We start from the raw sequence: 16,863 nt of genomic DNA on the forward strand, positions 1-16,863 counted from the left end.
CATTGGTAGTCAGGTGCCAAAGTCGCAGTATGGCATCAGGTGGCGATCGTATGTTTCTGTGGCCACCACTGGTTTGCAGCAAAGTGAATACCGCTAACTGAAAGCACTCTGTTGTAGCCCCAGTGGCGCAATTGGTTAGCGCACGGTACTTATAAGGCAGTAGCCGTGAGCAATGCCGGGGTTGTGAGTTCGAGCCTCACCTGGGGCATACTTTTATTTCTTAGCAGCTGTCTCTGACAGCAACAGGAGGCTAGGTTTGAGATGTATCAGCTATTTGAGTAACATAATTGTGCATTCGAGACGCTAGCTGCGTCTTCCTCGGTAGTATAGTGGTTAGTATCCCCGCCTGTCACGCGGGAGACCGGGGTTCGATTCCCCGCCGGGGAGGCACATCCGATTTGTAATTGCTGCTCTATCACTCGCCGAACTTAGTGTAGGTCGTTTGCGGCTACTAGCACCATATCTCTCGCACACAGGCACCTGTCTACAGCGCATCCTCGGTAGTATAGTGGTTAGTATCCCCGCCTGTCACGCGGGAGACCGGGGTTCGATTCCCCGCCGGGGAGATGCGATTTTTATCTCACAACCCTGTTCGAGTGTTGCGCGTATGTGGGTCGTAAGAGCATTAACTTTGCGATCGTGGAGTGTAGTTGGCGCAAAATCTTAAAAAATGCTACAACTTAGGAAGTGGTTCTCGCATTCTTCACATTTCAGAATTGCGGGGTATGCTGTTAACGCTGTATCAAAGCACCCCAGCCGACGCTGTGGGCGTAATAATCGAGCTCGGCACAGTCCGCAAAAGAAATAATTTTAGCAGAGCGTGGTTTCGATCCACGGACCTCTGGGTTATGGGCCCAGCACGCTTCCACTGCGCCACTCTGCTGCCTGGGGTTGCGCCGGCTCTTCGCCACGTGACGTGGGACACTTGGAAAGTGTTGTCTGCGTCGCTTTCACACGCCTGTATTTAATTGCGTATCATCTCCTACAGCTCTCAGCTTGACTTGTCTCGACTTTGCTCGACTGACGCTACGCTGACGCTTGCAGGCAGCGATATTTACCACGATCGACTCGACATGCAGCTGCGAGATGCACAGGAGCAACAAAGCACTCCACGGTGCGGCGACATACGAAATCCACTGCCCAGCTACGCGTCGGCAACTAACAAAACGCCGACCCTGCCAGGATTCGAACCTGGAATCTTCTGATCCGTAGTCAGACGCGTTATCCGTTGCGCCACAGGGCCAGTGGCAGCATTTCTTTCTACGAGACAAGTGCAATTCGCTAAGAAACGTGTTCTCCATGGCTGAGCAAGCTCCCAAGGAAGGTACCTTTCGTGCAGCTGCGTGGCCGCAGTGCGCCTGCAGAGCTTAGAGCTTGCCACGCATCTGCTCTCGCTGTTCGACAGGTAGCAGAAGGCAAGGCGCGCGTTTTCCCACGTTTTCTCGACGACGAGAGCCGGTTGATGTGCATGTAAGCGTAGCATATGAAACAAGAATAGCACGAAGCATTGGTAGTCAGGTGCCAAAGTCGCAGTATGGCATCAGGTGGCGATCGTATGTTTCTGTGGCCACCACTGGTTTGCAGCAAAGTGAATACCGCTAACTGAAAGCACTCTGTTGTAGCCCCAGTGGCGCAATTGGTTAGCGCACGGTACTTATAAGGCAGTAGCCGTGAGCAATGCCGGGGTTGTGAGTTCGAGCCTCACCTGGGGCATACTTTTATTTCTTAGCAGCTGTCTCTGACAGCAACAGGAGGCTAGGTTTGAGATGTATCAGCTATTTGAGTAACATAATTGTGCATTCGAGACGCTAGCTGCGTCTTCCTCGGTAGTATAGTGGTTAGTATCCCCGCCTGTCACGCGGGAGACCGGGGTTCGATTCCCCGCCGGGGAGGCACATCCGATTTGTAATTGCTGCTCTATCACTCGCCGAACTTAGTGTAGGTCGTTTGCGGCGACTAGCACCATATCTCTCGCACACAGGCACCTGTCTACAGCGCATCCTCGGTAGTATAGTGGTTAGTATCCCCGCCTGTCACGCGGGAGACCGGGGTTCGATTCCCCGCCGGGGAGATGCGATTTTTATCTCACAACCCTGTTCGAGTGTTGCGCGTATGTGGGTCGTAAGAGCATTAACTTTGCGATCGTGGAGTGTAGTTGGCGCAAAATCTTAAAAAATGCTACAACTTAGGAAGTGGTTCTCGCATTCTTCACATTTCAGAATTGCGGGGTATGCTGTTAACGCTGTATCAAAGCACCCCAGCCGACGCTGTGGGCGTAATAATCGAGCTCGGCACAGTCCGCAAAAGAAATAATTTTAGCAGAGCGTGGTTTCGATCCACGGACCTCTGGGTTATGGGCCCAGCACGCTTCCACTGCGCCACTCTGCTGCCTGGGGTTGCGCCGGCTCTTCGCCACGTGACGTGGGACACTTGGAAAGTGTTGTCTCCGTCGCTTTCACACGCCTGTATTTAATTGCGTATCATCTCCTACAGCTCTCAGCTTGACTTGTCTCGACTTTGCTCGACTGACGCTACGCTGACGCTTGCAGGCAGCGATATTTACCACGATCGACTCGACATGCAGCTGCGAGATGCACAGGAGCAACAAAGCACTCCACGGTGCGGCGACATACGAAATCCACTGCCCAGCTACGCGTCGGCAACTAACAAAACGCCGACCCTGCCAGGATTCGAACCTGGAATCTTCTGATCCGTAGTCAGACGCGTTATCCGTTGCGCCACAGGGCCAGTGGCAGCATTTCTTTCTACGAGACAAGTGCAGTTCGCTAAGAAACGTGTTCTCCATGGCTGAGCAAGCTCCCAAGGAAGGTACCTTTCGTGCAGCTGCGTGGCCGCAGTGCGCCTGCAGAGCTTAGAGCTTGCCACGCATCTGCTCTCGCTGTTCGACAGGTAGCAGAAGGCAAGGCGCGCGTTTTCCCACGTTTTCTCGACGACGAGAGCCGGTTGATGTGCATGTAAGCGTAGCATATGAAACAAGAATAGCACGAAGCATTGGTAGTCAGGTGCCAAAGTCGCAGTATGGCATCAGGTGGCGATCGTATGTTTCTGTGGCCACCACTGGTTTGCAGCAAAGTGAATACCGCTAACTGAAAGCACTCTGTTGTAGCCCCAGTGGCGCAATTGGTTAGCGCACGGTACTTATAAGGCAGTAGCCGTGAGCAATGCCGGGGTTGTGAGTTCGAGCCTCACCTGGGGCATACTTTTATTTCTTAGCAGCTGTCTCTGACAGCAACAGGAGGCTAGGTTTGAGATGTATCAGCTATTTGAGTAACATAATTGTGCATTCGAGACGCTAGCTGCGTCTTCCTCGGTAGTATAGTGGTTAGTATCCCCGCCTGTCACGCGGGAGACCGGGGTTCGATTCCCCGCCGGGGAGGCACATCCGATTTGTAATTGCTGCTCTATCACTCGCCGAACTTAGTGTAGGTCGTTTGCGGCTACTAGCACCATATCTCTCGCACACAGGCACCTGTCTACAGCGCATCCTCGGTAGTATAGTGGTTAGTATCCCCGCCTGTCACGCGGGAGACCGGGGTTCGATTCCCCGCCGGGGAGATGCGATTTTTATCTCACAACCCTGTTCGAGTGTTGCGCGTATGTGGGTCGTAAGAGCATTAACTTTGCGATCGTGGAGTGTAGTTGGCGCAAAATCTTAAAAAATGCTACAACTTAGGAAGTGGTTCTCGCATTCTTCACATTTCAGAATTGCGGGGTATGCTGTTAACGCTGTATCAAAGCACCCCAGCCGACGCTGTGGGCGTAATAATCGAGCTCGGCACAGTCCGCAAAAGAAATAATTTTAGCAGAGCGTGGTTTCGATCCACGGACCTCTGGGTTATGGGCCCAGCACGCTTCCACTGCGCCACTCTGCTGCCTGGGGTTGCGCCGGCTCTTCGCCACGTGACGTGGGACACTTGGAAAGTGTTGTCTGCGTCGCTTTCACACGCCTGTATTTAATTGCGTATCATCTCCTACAGCTCTCAGCTTGACTTGTCTCGACTTTGCTCGACTGACGCTACGCTGACGCTTGCAGGCAGCGATATTTACCACGATCGACTCGACATGCAGCTGCGAGATGCACAGGAGCAACAAAGCACTCCACGGTGCGGCGACATACGAAATCCACTGCCCAGCTACGCGTCGGCAACTAACAAAACGCCGACCCTGCCAGGATTCGAACCTGGAATCTTCTGATCCGTAGTCAGACGCGTTATCCGTTGCGCCACAGGGCCAGTGGCAGCATTTCTTTCTACGAGACAAGTGCAATTCGCTAAGAAACGTGTTCTCCATGGCTGAGCAAGCTCCCAAGGAAGGTACCTTTCGTGCAGCTGCGTGGCCGCAGTGCGCCTGCAGAGCTTAGAGCTTGCCACGCATCTGCTCTCGCTGTTCGACAGGTAGCAGAAGGCAAGGCGCGCGTTTTCCCACGTTTTCTCGACGACGAGAGCCGGTTGATGTGCATGTAAGCGTAGCATATGAAACAAGAATAGCACGAAGCATTGGTAGTCAGGTGCCAAAGTCGCAGTATGGCATCAGGTGGCGATCGTATGTTTCTGTGCCCACCACTGGTTTGCAGCAAAGTGAATACCGCTAACTGAAAGCACTCTGTTGTAGCCCCAGTGGCGCAATTGGTTAGCGCACGGTACTTATAAGGCAGTAGCCGTGAGCAATGCCGGGGTTGTGAGTTCGGGCCTCACCTGGGGCATACTTTTATTTCTTAGCAGCTGTCTCTGACAGCAACAGGAGGCTAGGTTTGAGATGTATCAGCTATTTGAGTAACATAATTGTGCATTCGAGACGCTAGCTGCGTCTTCCTCGGTAGTATAGTGGTTAGTATCCCCGCCTGTCACGCGGGAGACCGGGGTTCGATTCCCCGCCGGGGAGGCACATCCGATTTGTAATTGCTGCTCTATCACTCGCCGAACTTAGTGTAGGTCGTTTGCGGCTACTAGCACCATATCTCTCGCACACAGGCACCTGTCTACAGCGCATCCTCGGTAGTATAGTGGTTAGTATCCCCGCCTGTCACGCGGGAGGCCGGGGTTCGATTCCCCGCCGGGGAGATGCGATTTTTATCTCACAACCCTGTTCGAGTGTTGCGCGTATGTGGGTCGTAAGAGCATTAACTTTGCGATCGTGGAGTGTAGTTGGCGCAAAATCTTAAAAAATGCTACAACTGAGGAAGTGGTTCTCGCATTCTTCACATTTCAGAATTGCGGGGTATGCTGTTAACGCTGTATCAAAGCACCCCAGCCGACGCTGTGGGCGTAATAATCGAGCTCGGCACAGTCCGCAAAAGAAATAATTTTAGCAGAGCGTGGTTTCGATCCACGGACCTCTGGGTTATGGGCCCAGCACGCTTCCACTGCGCCACTCTGCTGCCTGGGGTTGCGCCGGCTCTTCGCCACGTGACGTGGGACACTTGGAAAGTGTTGTCTCCGTCGCTTTCACACGCCTGTATTTAATTGCGTATCATCTCCTACAGCTCTCAGCTTGACTTGTCTCGACTTTGCTCGACTGACGCTACGCTGACGCTTGCAGGCAGCGATATTTACCACGATCGACTCGACATGCAGCTGCGAGATGCACAGGAGCAACAAAGCACTCCACGGTGCGGCGACATACGAAATCCACTGCCCAGCTACGCGTCGGCAACTAACAAAACGCCGACCCTGCCAGGATTCGAACCTGGAATCTTCTGATCCGTAGTCAGACGCGTTATCCGTTGCGCCACAGGGCCAGTGGCAGCATTTCTTTCTACGAGACAAGTGCAGTTCGCTAAGAAACGTGTTCTCCATGGCTGAGCAAGCTCCCAAGGAAGGTACCTTTCGTGCAGCTGCGTGGCCGCAGTGCGCCTGCAGAGCTTAGAGCTTGCCACGCATCTGCTCTCGCTGTTCGACAGGTAGCAGAAGGCAAGGCGCGCGTTTTCCCACGTTTTCTCGACGACGAGAGCCGGTTGATGTGCATGTAAGCGTAGCATATGAAACAAGAATAGCACGAAGCATTGGTAGTCAGGTGCCAAAGTCGCAGTATGGCATCAGGTGGCGATCGTATGTTTCTGTGCCCACCACTGGTTTGCAGCAAAGTGAATACCGCTAACTGAAAGCACTCTGTTGTAGCCCCAGTGGCGCAATTGGTTAGCGCACGGTACTTATAAGGCAGTAGCCGTGAGCAATGCCGGGGTTGTGAGTTCGAGCCTCACCTGGGGCATACTTTTATTTCTTAGCAGCTGTCTCTGACAGCAACAGGAGGCTAGGTTTGAGATGTATCAGCTATTTGAGTAACATAATTGTGCATTCGAGACGCTAGCTGCGTCTTCCTCGGTAGTATAGTGGTTAGTATCCCCGCCTGTCACGCGGGAGACCGGGGTTCGATTCCCCGCCGGGGAGGCACATCCGATTTGTAATTGCTGCTCTATCACTCGCCGAACTTAGTGTAGGTCGTTTGCGGCTACTAGCACCATATCTCTCGCACACAGGCACCTGTCTACAGCGCATCCTCGGTAGTATAGTGGTTAGTATCCCCGCCTGTCACGCGGGAGACCGGGGTTCGATTCCCCGCCGGGGAGATGCGATTTTTATCTCACAACCCTGTTCGAGTGTTGCGCGTATGTGGGTCGTAAGAGCATTAACTTTGCGATCGTGGAGTGTAGTTGGCGCAAAATCTTAAAAAATGCTACAACTTAGGAAGTGGTTCTCGCATTCTTCACATTTCAGAATTGCGGGGTATGCTGTTAACGCTGTATCAAAGCACCCCAGCCGACGCTGTGGGCGTAATAATCGAGCTCGGCACAGTCCGCAAAAGAAATAATTTTAGCAGAGCGTGGTTTCGATCCACGGACCTCTGGGTTATGGGCCCAGCACGCTTCCACTGCGCCACTCTGCTGCCTGGGGTTGCGCCGGCTCTTCGCCACGTGACGTGGGACACTTGGAAAGTGTTGTCTGCGTCGCTTTCACACGCCTGTATTTAATTGCGTATCATCTCCTACAGCTCTCAGCTTGACTTGTCTCGACTTTGCTCGACTGACGCTACGCTGACGCTTGCAGGCAGCGATATTTACCACGATCGACTCGACATGCAGCTGCGAGATGCACAGGAGCAACAAAGCACTCCACGGTGCGGCGACATACGAAATCCACTGCCCAGCTACGCGTCGGCAACTAACAAAACGCCGACCCTGCCAGGATTCGAACCTGGAATCTTCTGATCCGTAGTCAGACGCGTTATCCGTTGCGCCACAGGGCCAGTGGCAGCATTTCTTTCTACGAGACAAGTGCAGTTCGCTAAGAAACGTGTTCTCCATGGCTGAGCAAGCTCCCAAGGAAGGTACCTTTCGTGCAGCTGCGTGGCCGCAGTGCGCCTGCAGAGCTTAGAGCTTGCCACGCATCTGCTCTCGCTGTTCGACAGGTAGCAGAAGGCAAGGCGCGCGTTTTCCCACGTTTTCTCGACGACGAGAGCCGGTTGATGTGCATGTAAGCGTAGCATATGAAACAAGAATAGCACGAAGCATTGGTAGTCAGGTGCCAAAGTCGCAGTATGGCATCAGGTGGCGATCGTATGTTTCTGTGGCCACCACTGGTTTGCAGCAAAGTGAATACCGCTAACTGAAAGCACTCTGTTGTAGCCCCAGTGGCGCAATTGGTTAGCGCACGGTACTTATAAGGCAGTAGCCGTGAGCAATGCCGGGGTTGTGAGTTCGAGCCTCACCTGGGGCATACTTTTATTTCTTAGCAGCTGTCTCTGACAGCAACAGGAGGCTAGGTTTGAGATGTATCAGCTATTTGAGTAACATAATTGTGCATTCGAGACGCTAGCTGCGTCTTCCTCGGTAGTATAGTGGTTAGTATCCCCGCCTGTCACGCGGGAGACCGGGGTTCGATTCCCCGCCGGGGAGGCACATCCGATTTGTAATTGCTGCTCTATCACTCGCCGAACTTAGTGTAGGTCGTTTGCGGCGACTAGCACCATATCTCTCGCACACAGGCACCTGTCTACAGCGCATCCTCGGTAGTATAGTGGTTAGTATCCCCGCCTGTCACGCGGGAGACCGGGGTTCGATTCCCCGCCGGGGAGATGCGATTTTTATCTCACAACCCTGTTCGAGTGTTGCGCGTATGTGGGTCGTAAGAGCATTAACTTTGCGATCGTGGAGTGTAGTTGGCGCAAAATCTTAAAAAATGCTACAACTGAGGAAGTGGTTCTCGCATTCTTCACATTTCAGAATTGCGGGGTATGCTGTTAACGCTGTATCAAAGCACCCCAGCCGACGCTGTGGGCGTAATAATCGAGCTCGGCACAGTCCGCAAAAGAAATAATTTTAGCAGAGCGTGGTTTCGATCCACGGACCTCTGGGTTATGGGCCCAGCACGCTTCCACTGCGCCACTCTGCTGCCTGGGGTTGCGCCGGCTCTTCGCCACGTGACGTGGGACACTTGGAAAGTGTTGTCTGCGTCGCTTTCACACGCCTGTATTTAATTGCGTATCATCTCCTACAGCTCTCAGCTTGACTTGTCTCGACTTTGCTCGACTGACGATACGCTGACGCTTGCAGGCAGCGATATTTACCACGATCGACTCGACATGCAGCTGCGAGATGCACAGGAGCAACAAAGCACTCCACGGTGCGGCGACATACGAAATCCACTGCCCAGCTACGCGTCGGCAACTAACAAAACGCCGACCCTGCCAGGATTCGAACCTGGAATCTTCTGATCCGTAGTCAGACGCGTTATCCGTTGCGCCACAGGGCCAGTGGCAGCATTTCTTTCTACGGGACAAGTGCAGTTCGCTAAGAAACGTGTTCTCCATGGCTGAGCAAGCTCCCAAGGAAGGTACCTTTCGTGCAGCTGCGTGGCCGCAGTGCGCCTGCAGAGCTTAGAGCTTGCCACGCATCTGCTCTCGCTGTTCGACAGGTAGCAGAAGGCAAGGCGCGCGTTTTCCCACGTTTTCTCGACGACGAGAGCCGGTTGATGTGCATGTAAGCGTAGCATATGAAACAAGAATAGCACGAAGCATTGGTAGTCAGGTGCCAAAGTCGCAGTATGGCATCAGGTGGCGATCGTATGTTTCTGTGGCCACCACTGGTTTGCAGCAAAGTGAATACCGCTAACTGAAAGCACTCTGTTGTAGCCCCAGTGGCGCAATTGGTTAGCGCACGGTACTTATAAGGCAGTAGCCGTGAGCAATGCCGGGGTTGTGAGTTCGAGCCTCACCTGGGGCATACTTTTATTTCTTAGCAGCTGTCTCTGACAGCAACAGGAGGCTAGGTTTGAGATGTATCAGCTATTTGAGTAACATAATTGTGCATTCGAGACGCTAGCTGCGTCTTCCTCGGTAGTATAGTGGTTAGTATCCCCGCCTGTCACGCGGGAGACCGGGGTTCGATTCCCCGCCGGGGAGGCACATCCGATTTGTAATTGCTGCTCTATCACTCGCCGAACTTAGTGTAGGTCGTTTGCGGCTACTAGCACCATATCTCTCGCACACAGGCACCTGTCTACAGCGCATCCTCGGTAGTATAGTGGTTAGTATCCCCGCCTGTCACGCGGGAGATCGGGGTTCGATTCCCCGCCGGGGAGATGCGATTTTTATCTCACAACCCTGTTCGAGTGTTGCGCGTATGTGGGTCGTAAGAGCATTAACTTTGCGATCGTGGAGTGTAGTTGGCGCAAAATCTTAAAAAATGCTACAACTTAGGAAGTGGTTCTCGCATTCTTCACATTTCAGAATTGCGGGGTATGCTGTTAACGCTGTATCAAAGCACCCCAGCCGACGCTGTGGGCGTAATAATCGAGCTCGGCACAGTCCGCAAAAGAAATAATTTTAGCAGAGCGTGGTTTCGATCCACGGACCTCTGGGTTATGGGCCCAGCACGCTTCCACTGCGCCACTCTGCTGCCTGGGGTTGCGCCGGCTCTTCGCCACGTGACGTGGGACACTTGGAAAGTGTTGTCTGCGTCGCTTTCACACGCCTGTATTTAATTGCGTATCATCTCCTACAGCTCTCAGCTTGACTTGTCTCGACTTTGCTCGACTGACGCTACGCTGACGCTTGCAGGCAGCGATATTTACCACGATCGACTCGACATGCAGCTGCGAGATGCACAGGAGCAACAAAGCACTCCACGGTGCGGCGACATACGAAATCCACTGCCCAGCTACGCGTCGGCAACTAACAAAACGCCGACCCTGCCAGGATTCGAACCTGGAATCTTCTGATCCGTAGTCAGACGCGTTATCCGTTGCGCCACAGGGCCAGTGGCAGCATTTCTTTCTACGAGACAAGTGCAATTCGCTAAGAAACGTGTTCTCCATGGCTGAGCAAGCTCCCAAGGAAGGTACCTTTCGTGCAGCTGCGTGGCCGCAGTGCGCCTGCGGAGCTTAGAGCTTGCCACGCATCTGCTCTCGCTGTTCGACAGGTAGCAGAAGGCAAGGCGCGCGTTTTCCCACGTTTTCTCGACGACGAGAGCCGGTTGATGTGCATGTAAGCGTAGCATATGAAACAAGAATAGCACGAAGCATTGGTAGTCAGGTGCCAAAGTCGCAGTATGGCATCAGGTGGCGATCGTATGTTTCTGTGGCCACCACTGGTTTGCAGCAAAGTGAATACCGCTAACTGAAAGCACTCTGTTGTAGCCCCAGTGGCGCAATTGGTTAGCGCACGGTACTTATAAGGCAGTAGCCGTGAGCAATGCCGGGGTTGTGAGTTCGAGCCTCACCTGGGGCATACTTTTATTTCTTAGCAGCTGTCTCTGACAGCAACAGGAGGCTAGGTTTGAGATGTATCAGCTATTTGAGTAACATAATTGTGCATTCGAGACGCTAGCTGCGTCTTCCTCGGTAGTATAGTGGTTAGTATCCCCGCCTGTCACGCGGGAGACCGGGGTTCGATTCCCCGCCGGGGAGGCACATCCGATTTGTAATTGCTGCTCTATCACTCGCCGAACTTAGTGTAGGTCGTTTGCGGCTACTAGCACCATATCTCTCGCACACAGGCACCTGTCTACAGCGCATCCTCGGTAGTATAGTGGTTAGTATCCCCGCCTGTCACGCGGGAGACCGGGGTTCGATTCCCCGCCGGGGAGATGCGATTTTTATCTCACAACCCTGTTCGAGTGTTGCGCGTATGTGGGTCGTAAGAGCATTAACTTTGCGATCGTGGAGTGTAGTTGGCGCAAAATCTTAAAAAATGCTGCAACTTAGGAAGTGGTTCTCGCATTCTTCACATTTCAGAATTGCGGGGTATGCTGTTAACGCTGTATCAAAGCACCCCAGCCGACGCTGTGGGCGTAATAATCGAGCTCGGCACAGTCCGCAAAAGAAATAATTTTAGCAGAGCGTGGTTTCGATCCACGGACCTCTGGGTTATGGGCCCAGCACGCTTCCACTGCGCCACTCTGCTGCCTGGGGTTGCGCCGGCTCTTCGCCACGTGACGTGGGACACTTGGAAAGTGTTGTCTGCGTCGCTTTCACACGCCTGTATTTAATTGCGTATCATCTCCTACAGCTCTCAGCTTGACTTGTCTCGACTTTGCTCGACTGACGATACGCTGACGCTTGCAGGCAGCGATATTTACCACGATCGACTCGACATGCAGCTGCGAGATGCACAGGAGCAACAAAGCACTCCACGGTGCGGCGACATACGAAATCCACTGCCCAGCTACGCGTCGGCAACTAACAAAACGCCGACCCTGCCAGGATTCGAACCTGGAATCTTCTGATCCGTAGTCAGACGCGTTATCCGTTGCGCCACAGGGCCAGTGGCAGCATTTCTTTCTACGGGACAAGTGCAGTTCGCTAAGAAACGTGTTCTCCATGGCTGAGCAAGCTCCCAAGGAAGGTACCTTTCGTGCAGCTGCGTGGCCGCAGTGCGCCTGCAGAGCTTAGAGCTTGCCACGCATCTGCTCTCGCTGTTCGACAGGTAGCAGAAGGCAAGGCGCGCGTTTTCCCACGTTTTCTCGACGACGAGAGCCGGTTGATGTGCATGTAAGCGTAGCATATGAAACAAGAATAGCACGAAGCATTGGTAGTCAGGTGCCAAAGTCGCAGTATGGCATCAGGTGGCGATCGTATGTTTCTGTGGCCACCACTGGTTTGCAGCAAAGTGAATACCGCTAACTGAAAGCACTCTGTTGTAGCCCCAGTGGCGCAATTGGTTAGCGCACGGTACTTATAAGGCAGTAGCCGTGAGCAATGCCGGGGTTGTGAGTTCGAGCCTCACCTGGGGCATACTTTTATTTCTTAGCAGCTGTCTCTGACAGCAACAGGAGGCTAGGTTTGAGATGTATCAGCTATTTGAGTAACATAATTGTGCATTCGAGACGCTAGCTGCGTCTTCCTCGGTAGTATAGTGGTTAGTATCCCCGCCTGTCACGCGGGAGACCGGGGTTCGATTCCCCGCCGGGGAGGCACATCCGATTTGTAATTGCTGCTCTATCACTCGCCGAACTTAGTGTAGGTCGTTTGCGGCTACTAGCACCATATCTCTCGCACACAGGCACCTGTCTACAGCGCATCCTCGGTAGTATAGTGGTTAGTATCCCCGCCTGTCACGCGGGAGACCGGGGTTCGATTCCCCGCCGGGGAGATGCGATTTTTATCTCACAACCCTGTTCGAGTGTTGCGCGTATGTGGGTCGTAAGAGCATTAACTTTGCGATCGTGGAGTGTAGTTGGCGCAAAATCTTAAAAAATGCTACAACTTAGGAAGTGGTTCTCGCATTCTTCACATTTCAGAATTGCGGGGTATGCTGTTAACGCTGTATCAAAGCACCCCAGCCGACGCTGTGGGCGTAATAATCGAGCTCGGCACAGTCCGCAAAAGAAATAATTTTAGCAGAGCGTGGTTTCGATCCACGGACCTCTGGGTTATGGGCCCAGCACGCTTCCACTGCGCCACTCTGCTGCCTGGGGTTGCGCCGGCTCTTCGCCACGTGACGTGGGACACTTGGAAAGTGTTGTCTGCGTCGCTTTCACACGCCTGTATTTAATTGCGTATCATCTCCTACAGCTCTCAGCTTGACTTGTCTCGACTTTGCTCGACTGACGCTACGCTGACGCTTGCAGGCAGCGATATTTACCACGATCGACTCGACATGCAGCTGCGAGATGCACAGGAGCAACAAAGCACTCCACGGTGCGGCGACATACGAAATCCACTGCCCAGCTACGCGTCGGCAACTAACAAAACGCCGACCCTGCCAGGATTCGAACCTGGAATCTTCTGATCCGTAGTCAGACGCGTTATCCGTTGCGCCACAGGGCCAGTGGCAGCATTTCTTTCTACGAGACAAGTGCAATTCGCTAAGAAACGTGTTCTCCATGGCTGAGCAAGCTCCCAAGGAAGGTACCTTTCGTGCAGCTGCGTGGCCGCAGTGCGCCTGCGGAGCTTAGAGCTTGCCACGCATCTGCTCTCGCTGTTCGACAGGTAGCAGAAGGCAAGGCGCGCGTTTTCCCACGTTTTCTCGACGACGAGAGCCGGTTGATGTGCATGTAAGCGTAGCATATGAAACAAGAATAGCACGAAGCATTGGTAGTCAGGTGCCAAAGTCGCAGTATGGCATCAGGTGGCGATCGTATGTTTCTGTGGCCACCACTGGTTTGCAGCAAAGTGAATACCGCTAACTGAAAGCACTCTGTTGTAGCCCCAGTGGCGCAATTGGTTAGCGCACGGTACTTATAAGGCAGTAGCCGTGAGCAATGCCGGGGTTGTGAGTTCGAGCCTCACCTGGGGCATACTTTTATTTCTTAGCAGCTGTCTCTGACAGCAACAGGAGGCTAGGTTTGAGATGTATCAGCTATTTGAGTAACATAATTGTGCATTCGAGACGCTAGCTGCGTCTTCCTCGGTAGTATAGTGGTTAGTATCCCCGCCTGTCACGCGGGAGACCGGGGTTCGATTCCCCGCCGGGGAGGCACATCCGATTTGTAATTGCTGCTCTATCACTCGCCGAACTTAGTGTAGGTCGTTTGCGGCTACTAGCACCATATCTCTCGCACACAGGCACCTGTCTACAGCGCATCCTCGGTAGTATAGTGGTTAGTATCCCCGCCTGTCACGCGGGAGACCGGGGTTCGATTCCCCGCCGGGGAGATGCGATTTTTATCTCACAACCCTGTTCGAGTGTTGCGCGTATGTGGGTCGTAAGAGCATTAACTTTGCGATCGTGGAGTGTAGTTGGCGCAAAATCTTAAAAAATGCTGCAACTTAGGAAGTGGTTCTCGCATTCTTCACATTTCAGAATTGCGGGGTATGCTGTTAACGCTGTATCAAAGCACCCCAGCCGACGCTGTGGGCGTAATAATCGAGCTCGGCACAGTCCGCAAAAGAAATAATTTTAGCAGAGCGTGGTTTCGATCCACGGACCTCTGGGTTATGGGCCCAGCACGCTTCCACTGCGCCACTCTGCTGCCTGGGGTTGCGCCGGCTCTTCGCCACGTGACGTGGGACACTTGGAAAGTGTTGTCTGCGTCGCTTTCACACGCCTGTATTTAATTGCGTATCATCTCCTACAGCTCTCAGCTTGACTTGTCTCGACTTTGCTCGACTGACGATACGCTGACGCTTGCAGGCAGCGATATTTACCACGATCGACTCGACATGCAGCTGCGAGATGCACAGGAGCAACAAAGCACTCCACGGTGCGGCGACATACGAAATCCACTGCCCAGCTACGCGTCGGCAACTAACAAAACGCCGACCCTGCCAGGATTCGAACCTGGAATCTTCTGATCCGTAGTCAGACGCGTTATCCGTTGCGCCACAGGGCCAGTGGCAGCATTTCTTTCTACGGGACAAGTGCAGTTCGCTAAGGAACGTGTTCTCCATGGCTGAGCAAGCTCCCAAGGAAGGTACCTTTCGTGCAGCTGCGTGGCCGCAGTGCGCCTGCAGAGCTTAGAGCTTGCCACGCATCTGCTCTCGCTGTTCGACAGGTAGCAGAAGGCAAGGCGCGCGTTTTCCCACGTTTTCTCGACGACGAGAGCCGGTTGATGTGCATGTAAGCGTAGCATATGAAACAAGAATAGCACGAAGCATTGGTAGTCAGGTGCCAAAGTCGCAGTATGGCATCAGGTGGCGATCGTATGTTTCTGTGGCCACCACTGGTTTGCAGCAAAGTGAATACCGCTAACTGAAAGCACTCTGTTGTAGCCCCAGTGGCGCAATTGGTTAGCGCACGGTACTTATAAGGCAGTAGCCGTGAGCAATGCCGGGGTTGTGAGTTCGAGCCTCACCTGGGGCATACTTTTATTTCTTAGCAGCTGTCTCTGACAGCAACAGGAGGCTAGGTTTGAGATGTATCAGCTATTTGAGTAACATAATTGTGCATTCGAGACGCTAGCTGCGTCTTCCTCGGTAGTATAGTGGTTAGTATCCCCGCCTGTCACGCGGGAGACCGGGGTTCGATTCCCCGCCGGGGAGGCACATCCGATTTGTAATTGCTGCTCTATCACTCGCCGAACTTAGTGTAGGTCGTTTGCGGCTACTAGCACCATATCTCTCGCACACAGGCACCTGTCTACAGCGCATCCTCGGTAGTATAGTGGTTAGTATCCCCGCCTGTCACGCGGGAGACCGGGGTTCGATTCCCCGCCGGGGAGATGCGATTTTTATCTCACAACCCTGTTCGAGTGTTGCGCGTATGTGGGTCGTAAGAGCATTAACTTTGCGATCGTGGAGTGTAGTTGGCGCAAAATCTTAAAAAATGCTGCAACTTAGGAAGTGGTTCTCGCATTCTTCACATTTCAGAATTGCGGGGTATGCTGTTAACGCTGTATCAAAGCACCCCAGCCGACGCTGTGGGCGTAATAATCGAGCTCGGCACAGTCCGCAAAAGAAATAATTTTAGCAGAGCGTGGTTTCGATCCACGGACCTCTGGGTTATGGGCCCAGCACGCTTCCACTGCGCCACTCTGCTGCCTGGGGTTGCGCCGGCTCTTCGCCACGTGACGTGGGACACTTGGAAAGTGTTGTCTGCGTCGCTTTCACACGCCTGTATTTAATTGCGTATCATCTCCTACAGCTCTCAGCTTGACTTGTCTCGACTTTGCTCGACTGACGATACGCTGACGCTTGCAGGCAGCGATATTTACCACGATCGACTCGACATGCAGCTGCGAGATGCACAGGAGCAACAAAGCACTCCACGGTGCGGCGACATACGAAATCCACTGCCCAGCTACGCGTCGGCAACTAACAAAACGCCGACCCTGCCAGGATTCGAACCTGGAATCTTCTGATCCGTAGTCAGACGCGTTATCCGTTGCGCCACAGGGCCAGTGGCAGCATTTCTTTCTACGGGACAAGTGCAGTTCGCTAAGGAACGTGTTCTCCATGGCTGAGCAAGCTCCCAAGGAAGGTACCTTTCGTGCAGCTGCGTGGCCGCAGTGCGCCTGCAGAGCTTAGAGCTTGCCACGCATCTGCTCTCGCTGTTCGACAGGTAGCAGAAGGCAAGGCGCGCGTTTTCCCACGTTTTCTCGACGACGAGAGCCGGTTGATGTGCATGTAAGCGTAGCATATGAAACAAGAATAGCACGAAGCATTGGTAGTCAGGTGCCAAAGTCGCAGTATGGCATCAGGTGGCGATCGTATGTTTCTGTGGCCACCACTGGTTTGCAGCAAAGTGAATACCGCTAACTGAAAGCACTCTGTTGTAGCCCCAGTGGCGCAATTGGTTAGCGCACGGTACTTATAAGGCAGTAGCCGTGAGCAATGCCGGGGTTGTGAGTTCGAGCCTCACCTGGGGCATACTTTTATTTCTTAGCAGCTGTCTCTGACAGCAACAGGAGGCTAGGTTTGAGATGTATCAGCTATTTGAGTAACATAATTGTGCATTCGAGACGCTAGC

General features: G+C 53.3%; 56 non-coding genes across 56 annotated transcripts; 34 read left to right on the forward strand and 22 right to left on the reverse strand.

The window, feature by feature from the left end:
• The first annotated feature begins 116 nt into the window (after positions 1-116).
• On the forward strand, positions 117-208 carry Trnai-uau. The gene is given in 2 exon segments: positions 117-154; positions 173-208. It is a non-coding gene; the product is annotated as a tRNA-Ile (tRNA).
• Positions 209-315: 107 nt separating this feature from the next.
• Trnad-guc lies at positions 316-387 on the forward strand. The gene has a single exon. It is a non-coding gene; the product is annotated as a tRNA-Asp (tRNA).
• A 107-nt stretch (positions 388-494) lies between these two features.
• Trnad-guc lies at positions 495-566 on the forward strand. The gene has a single exon. It is a non-coding gene; the product is annotated as a tRNA-Asp (tRNA).
• Positions 567-811: 245 nt separating this feature from the next.
• Positions 812-883, reverse strand: Trnam-cau. The gene has a single exon. It is a non-coding gene; the product is annotated as a tRNA-Met (tRNA).
• A 287-nt stretch (positions 884-1,170) lies between these two features.
• Trnar-acg lies at positions 1,171-1,243 on the reverse strand. Its single transcript has one exon. It is a non-coding gene; the product is annotated as a tRNA-Arg (tRNA).
• Positions 1,244-1,621: 378 nt separating this feature from the next.
• On the forward strand, positions 1,622-1,713 carry Trnai-uau. Its single transcript is given in 2 exon segments — positions 1,622-1,659; positions 1,678-1,713. It is a non-coding gene; the product is annotated as a tRNA-Ile (tRNA).
• Positions 1,714-1,820: 107 nt separating this feature from the next.
• Positions 1,821-1,892, forward strand: Trnad-guc. The gene has a single exon. It is a non-coding gene; the product is annotated as a tRNA-Asp (tRNA).
• Positions 1,893-1,999: 107 nt separating this feature from the next.
• Positions 2,000-2,071, forward strand: Trnad-guc. The gene has a single exon. It is a non-coding gene; the product is annotated as a tRNA-Asp (tRNA).
• Positions 2,072-2,316: 245 nt separating this feature from the next.
• Positions 2,317-2,388, reverse strand: Trnam-cau. The gene has a single exon. It is a non-coding gene; the product is annotated as a tRNA-Met (tRNA).
• A 287-nt stretch (positions 2,389-2,675) lies between these two features.
• Positions 2,676-2,748, reverse strand: Trnar-acg. Its single transcript has one exon. It is a non-coding gene; the product is annotated as a tRNA-Arg (tRNA).
• Positions 2,749-3,126: 378 nt separating this feature from the next.
• Positions 3,127-3,218, forward strand: Trnai-uau. Its single transcript is given in 2 exon segments — positions 3,127-3,164; positions 3,183-3,218. It is a non-coding gene; the product is annotated as a tRNA-Ile (tRNA).
• A 107-nt stretch (positions 3,219-3,325) lies between these two features.
• Positions 3,326-3,397, forward strand: Trnad-guc. Its single transcript has one exon. It is a non-coding gene; the product is annotated as a tRNA-Asp (tRNA).
• A 107-nt stretch (positions 3,398-3,504) lies between these two features.
• Trnad-guc lies at positions 3,505-3,576 on the forward strand. The gene has a single exon. It is a non-coding gene; the product is annotated as a tRNA-Asp (tRNA).
• Positions 3,577-3,821: 245 nt separating this feature from the next.
• On the reverse strand, positions 3,822-3,893 carry Trnam-cau. Its single transcript has one exon. It is a non-coding gene; the product is annotated as a tRNA-Met (tRNA).
• Positions 3,894-4,180: 287 nt separating this feature from the next.
• Positions 4,181-4,253, reverse strand: Trnar-acg. Its single transcript has one exon. It is a non-coding gene; the product is annotated as a tRNA-Arg (tRNA).
• A 378-nt stretch (positions 4,254-4,631) lies between these two features.
• Trnai-uau lies at positions 4,632-4,723 on the forward strand. The gene is given in 2 exon segments: positions 4,632-4,669; positions 4,688-4,723. It is a non-coding gene; the product is annotated as a tRNA-Ile (tRNA).
• Positions 4,724-4,830: 107 nt separating this feature from the next.
• Positions 4,831-4,902, forward strand: Trnad-guc. The gene has a single exon. It is a non-coding gene; the product is annotated as a tRNA-Asp (tRNA).
• A 107-nt stretch (positions 4,903-5,009) lies between these two features.
• On the forward strand, positions 5,010-5,081 carry Trnad-guc. The gene has a single exon. It is a non-coding gene; the product is annotated as a tRNA-Asp (tRNA).
• A 245-nt stretch (positions 5,082-5,326) lies between these two features.
• Trnam-cau lies at positions 5,327-5,398 on the reverse strand. The gene has a single exon. It is a non-coding gene; the product is annotated as a tRNA-Met (tRNA).
• Positions 5,399-5,685: 287 nt separating this feature from the next.
• Positions 5,686-5,758, reverse strand: Trnar-acg. Its single transcript has one exon. It is a non-coding gene; the product is annotated as a tRNA-Arg (tRNA).
• A 378-nt stretch (positions 5,759-6,136) lies between these two features.
• Trnai-uau lies at positions 6,137-6,228 on the forward strand. The gene is given in 2 exon segments: positions 6,137-6,174; positions 6,193-6,228. It is a non-coding gene; the product is annotated as a tRNA-Ile (tRNA).
• A 107-nt stretch (positions 6,229-6,335) lies between these two features.
• Positions 6,336-6,407, forward strand: Trnad-guc. Its single transcript has one exon. It is a non-coding gene; the product is annotated as a tRNA-Asp (tRNA).
• A 107-nt stretch (positions 6,408-6,514) lies between these two features.
• Positions 6,515-6,586, forward strand: Trnad-guc. Its single transcript has one exon. It is a non-coding gene; the product is annotated as a tRNA-Asp (tRNA).
• A 245-nt stretch (positions 6,587-6,831) lies between these two features.
• On the reverse strand, positions 6,832-6,903 carry Trnam-cau. Its single transcript has one exon. It is a non-coding gene; the product is annotated as a tRNA-Met (tRNA).
• Positions 6,904-7,190: 287 nt separating this feature from the next.
• On the reverse strand, positions 7,191-7,263 carry Trnar-acg. The gene has a single exon. It is a non-coding gene; the product is annotated as a tRNA-Arg (tRNA).
• Positions 7,264-7,641: 378 nt separating this feature from the next.
• Trnai-uau lies at positions 7,642-7,733 on the forward strand. The gene is given in 2 exon segments: positions 7,642-7,679; positions 7,698-7,733. It is a non-coding gene; the product is annotated as a tRNA-Ile (tRNA).
• A 107-nt stretch (positions 7,734-7,840) lies between these two features.
• Trnad-guc lies at positions 7,841-7,912 on the forward strand. Its single transcript has one exon. It is a non-coding gene; the product is annotated as a tRNA-Asp (tRNA).
• A 107-nt stretch (positions 7,913-8,019) lies between these two features.
• On the forward strand, positions 8,020-8,091 carry Trnad-guc. Its single transcript has one exon. It is a non-coding gene; the product is annotated as a tRNA-Asp (tRNA).
• Positions 8,092-8,336: 245 nt separating this feature from the next.
• Trnam-cau lies at positions 8,337-8,408 on the reverse strand. The gene has a single exon. It is a non-coding gene; the product is annotated as a tRNA-Met (tRNA).
• A 287-nt stretch (positions 8,409-8,695) lies between these two features.
• Positions 8,696-8,768, reverse strand: Trnar-acg. The gene has a single exon. It is a non-coding gene; the product is annotated as a tRNA-Arg (tRNA).
• Positions 8,769-9,146: 378 nt separating this feature from the next.
• Trnai-uau lies at positions 9,147-9,238 on the forward strand. The gene is given in 2 exon segments: positions 9,147-9,184; positions 9,203-9,238. It is a non-coding gene; the product is annotated as a tRNA-Ile (tRNA).
• Positions 9,239-9,345: 107 nt separating this feature from the next.
• On the forward strand, positions 9,346-9,417 carry Trnad-guc. The gene has a single exon. It is a non-coding gene; the product is annotated as a tRNA-Asp (tRNA).
• Positions 9,418-9,524: 107 nt separating this feature from the next.
• Trnad-guc lies at positions 9,525-9,596 on the forward strand. The gene has a single exon. It is a non-coding gene; the product is annotated as a tRNA-Asp (tRNA).
• A 245-nt stretch (positions 9,597-9,841) lies between these two features.
• On the reverse strand, positions 9,842-9,913 carry Trnam-cau. Its single transcript has one exon. It is a non-coding gene; the product is annotated as a tRNA-Met (tRNA).
• Positions 9,914-10,200: 287 nt separating this feature from the next.
• Positions 10,201-10,273, reverse strand: Trnar-acg. Its single transcript has one exon. It is a non-coding gene; the product is annotated as a tRNA-Arg (tRNA).
• A 378-nt stretch (positions 10,274-10,651) lies between these two features.
• On the forward strand, positions 10,652-10,743 carry Trnai-uau. The gene is given in 2 exon segments: positions 10,652-10,689; positions 10,708-10,743. It is a non-coding gene; the product is annotated as a tRNA-Ile (tRNA).
• Positions 10,744-10,850: 107 nt separating this feature from the next.
• Trnad-guc lies at positions 10,851-10,922 on the forward strand. The gene has a single exon. It is a non-coding gene; the product is annotated as a tRNA-Asp (tRNA).
• A 107-nt stretch (positions 10,923-11,029) lies between these two features.
• On the forward strand, positions 11,030-11,101 carry Trnad-guc. The gene has a single exon. It is a non-coding gene; the product is annotated as a tRNA-Asp (tRNA).
• A 245-nt stretch (positions 11,102-11,346) lies between these two features.
• On the reverse strand, positions 11,347-11,418 carry Trnam-cau. The gene has a single exon. It is a non-coding gene; the product is annotated as a tRNA-Met (tRNA).
• A 287-nt stretch (positions 11,419-11,705) lies between these two features.
• Positions 11,706-11,778, reverse strand: Trnar-acg. Its single transcript has one exon. It is a non-coding gene; the product is annotated as a tRNA-Arg (tRNA).
• Positions 11,779-12,156: 378 nt separating this feature from the next.
• Positions 12,157-12,248, forward strand: Trnai-uau. Its single transcript is given in 2 exon segments — positions 12,157-12,194; positions 12,213-12,248. It is a non-coding gene; the product is annotated as a tRNA-Ile (tRNA).
• A 107-nt stretch (positions 12,249-12,355) lies between these two features.
• Positions 12,356-12,427, forward strand: Trnad-guc. Its single transcript has one exon. It is a non-coding gene; the product is annotated as a tRNA-Asp (tRNA).
• A 107-nt stretch (positions 12,428-12,534) lies between these two features.
• On the forward strand, positions 12,535-12,606 carry Trnad-guc. Its single transcript has one exon. It is a non-coding gene; the product is annotated as a tRNA-Asp (tRNA).
• A 245-nt stretch (positions 12,607-12,851) lies between these two features.
• Trnam-cau lies at positions 12,852-12,923 on the reverse strand. The gene has a single exon. It is a non-coding gene; the product is annotated as a tRNA-Met (tRNA).
• Positions 12,924-13,210: 287 nt separating this feature from the next.
• Trnar-acg lies at positions 13,211-13,283 on the reverse strand. Its single transcript has one exon. It is a non-coding gene; the product is annotated as a tRNA-Arg (tRNA).
• Positions 13,284-13,661: 378 nt separating this feature from the next.
• Trnai-uau lies at positions 13,662-13,753 on the forward strand. Its single transcript is given in 2 exon segments — positions 13,662-13,699; positions 13,718-13,753. It is a non-coding gene; the product is annotated as a tRNA-Ile (tRNA).
• A 107-nt stretch (positions 13,754-13,860) lies between these two features.
• On the forward strand, positions 13,861-13,932 carry Trnad-guc. Its single transcript has one exon. It is a non-coding gene; the product is annotated as a tRNA-Asp (tRNA).
• A 107-nt stretch (positions 13,933-14,039) lies between these two features.
• Positions 14,040-14,111, forward strand: Trnad-guc. Its single transcript has one exon. It is a non-coding gene; the product is annotated as a tRNA-Asp (tRNA).
• A 245-nt stretch (positions 14,112-14,356) lies between these two features.
• Positions 14,357-14,428, reverse strand: Trnam-cau. The gene has a single exon. It is a non-coding gene; the product is annotated as a tRNA-Met (tRNA).
• Positions 14,429-14,715: 287 nt separating this feature from the next.
• On the reverse strand, positions 14,716-14,788 carry Trnar-acg. The gene has a single exon. It is a non-coding gene; the product is annotated as a tRNA-Arg (tRNA).
• A 378-nt stretch (positions 14,789-15,166) lies between these two features.
• On the forward strand, positions 15,167-15,258 carry Trnai-uau. Its single transcript is given in 2 exon segments — positions 15,167-15,204; positions 15,223-15,258. It is a non-coding gene; the product is annotated as a tRNA-Ile (tRNA).
• Positions 15,259-15,365: 107 nt separating this feature from the next.
• Positions 15,366-15,437, forward strand: Trnad-guc. Its single transcript has one exon. It is a non-coding gene; the product is annotated as a tRNA-Asp (tRNA).
• A 107-nt stretch (positions 15,438-15,544) lies between these two features.
• Trnad-guc lies at positions 15,545-15,616 on the forward strand. Its single transcript has one exon. It is a non-coding gene; the product is annotated as a tRNA-Asp (tRNA).
• A 245-nt stretch (positions 15,617-15,861) lies between these two features.
• Trnam-cau lies at positions 15,862-15,933 on the reverse strand. The gene has a single exon. It is a non-coding gene; the product is annotated as a tRNA-Met (tRNA).
• Positions 15,934-16,220: 287 nt separating this feature from the next.
• On the reverse strand, positions 16,221-16,293 carry Trnar-acg. The gene has a single exon. It is a non-coding gene; the product is annotated as a tRNA-Arg (tRNA).
• A 378-nt stretch (positions 16,294-16,671) lies between these two features.
• Trnai-uau lies at positions 16,672-16,763 on the forward strand. The gene is given in 2 exon segments: positions 16,672-16,709; positions 16,728-16,763. It is a non-coding gene; the product is annotated as a tRNA-Ile (tRNA).
• The last annotated feature ends 100 nt before the right edge of the window (positions 16,764-16,863 follow it).

This window comes from Schistocerca americana, chromosome 8, assembly GCF_021461395.2.
Source record: "Schistocerca americana isolate TAMUIC-IGC-003095 chromosome 8, iqSchAmer2.1, whole genome shotgun sequence".
NCBI lineage: Eukaryota > Metazoa > Arthropoda > Insecta > Orthoptera > Acrididae > Schistocerca > Schistocerca americana.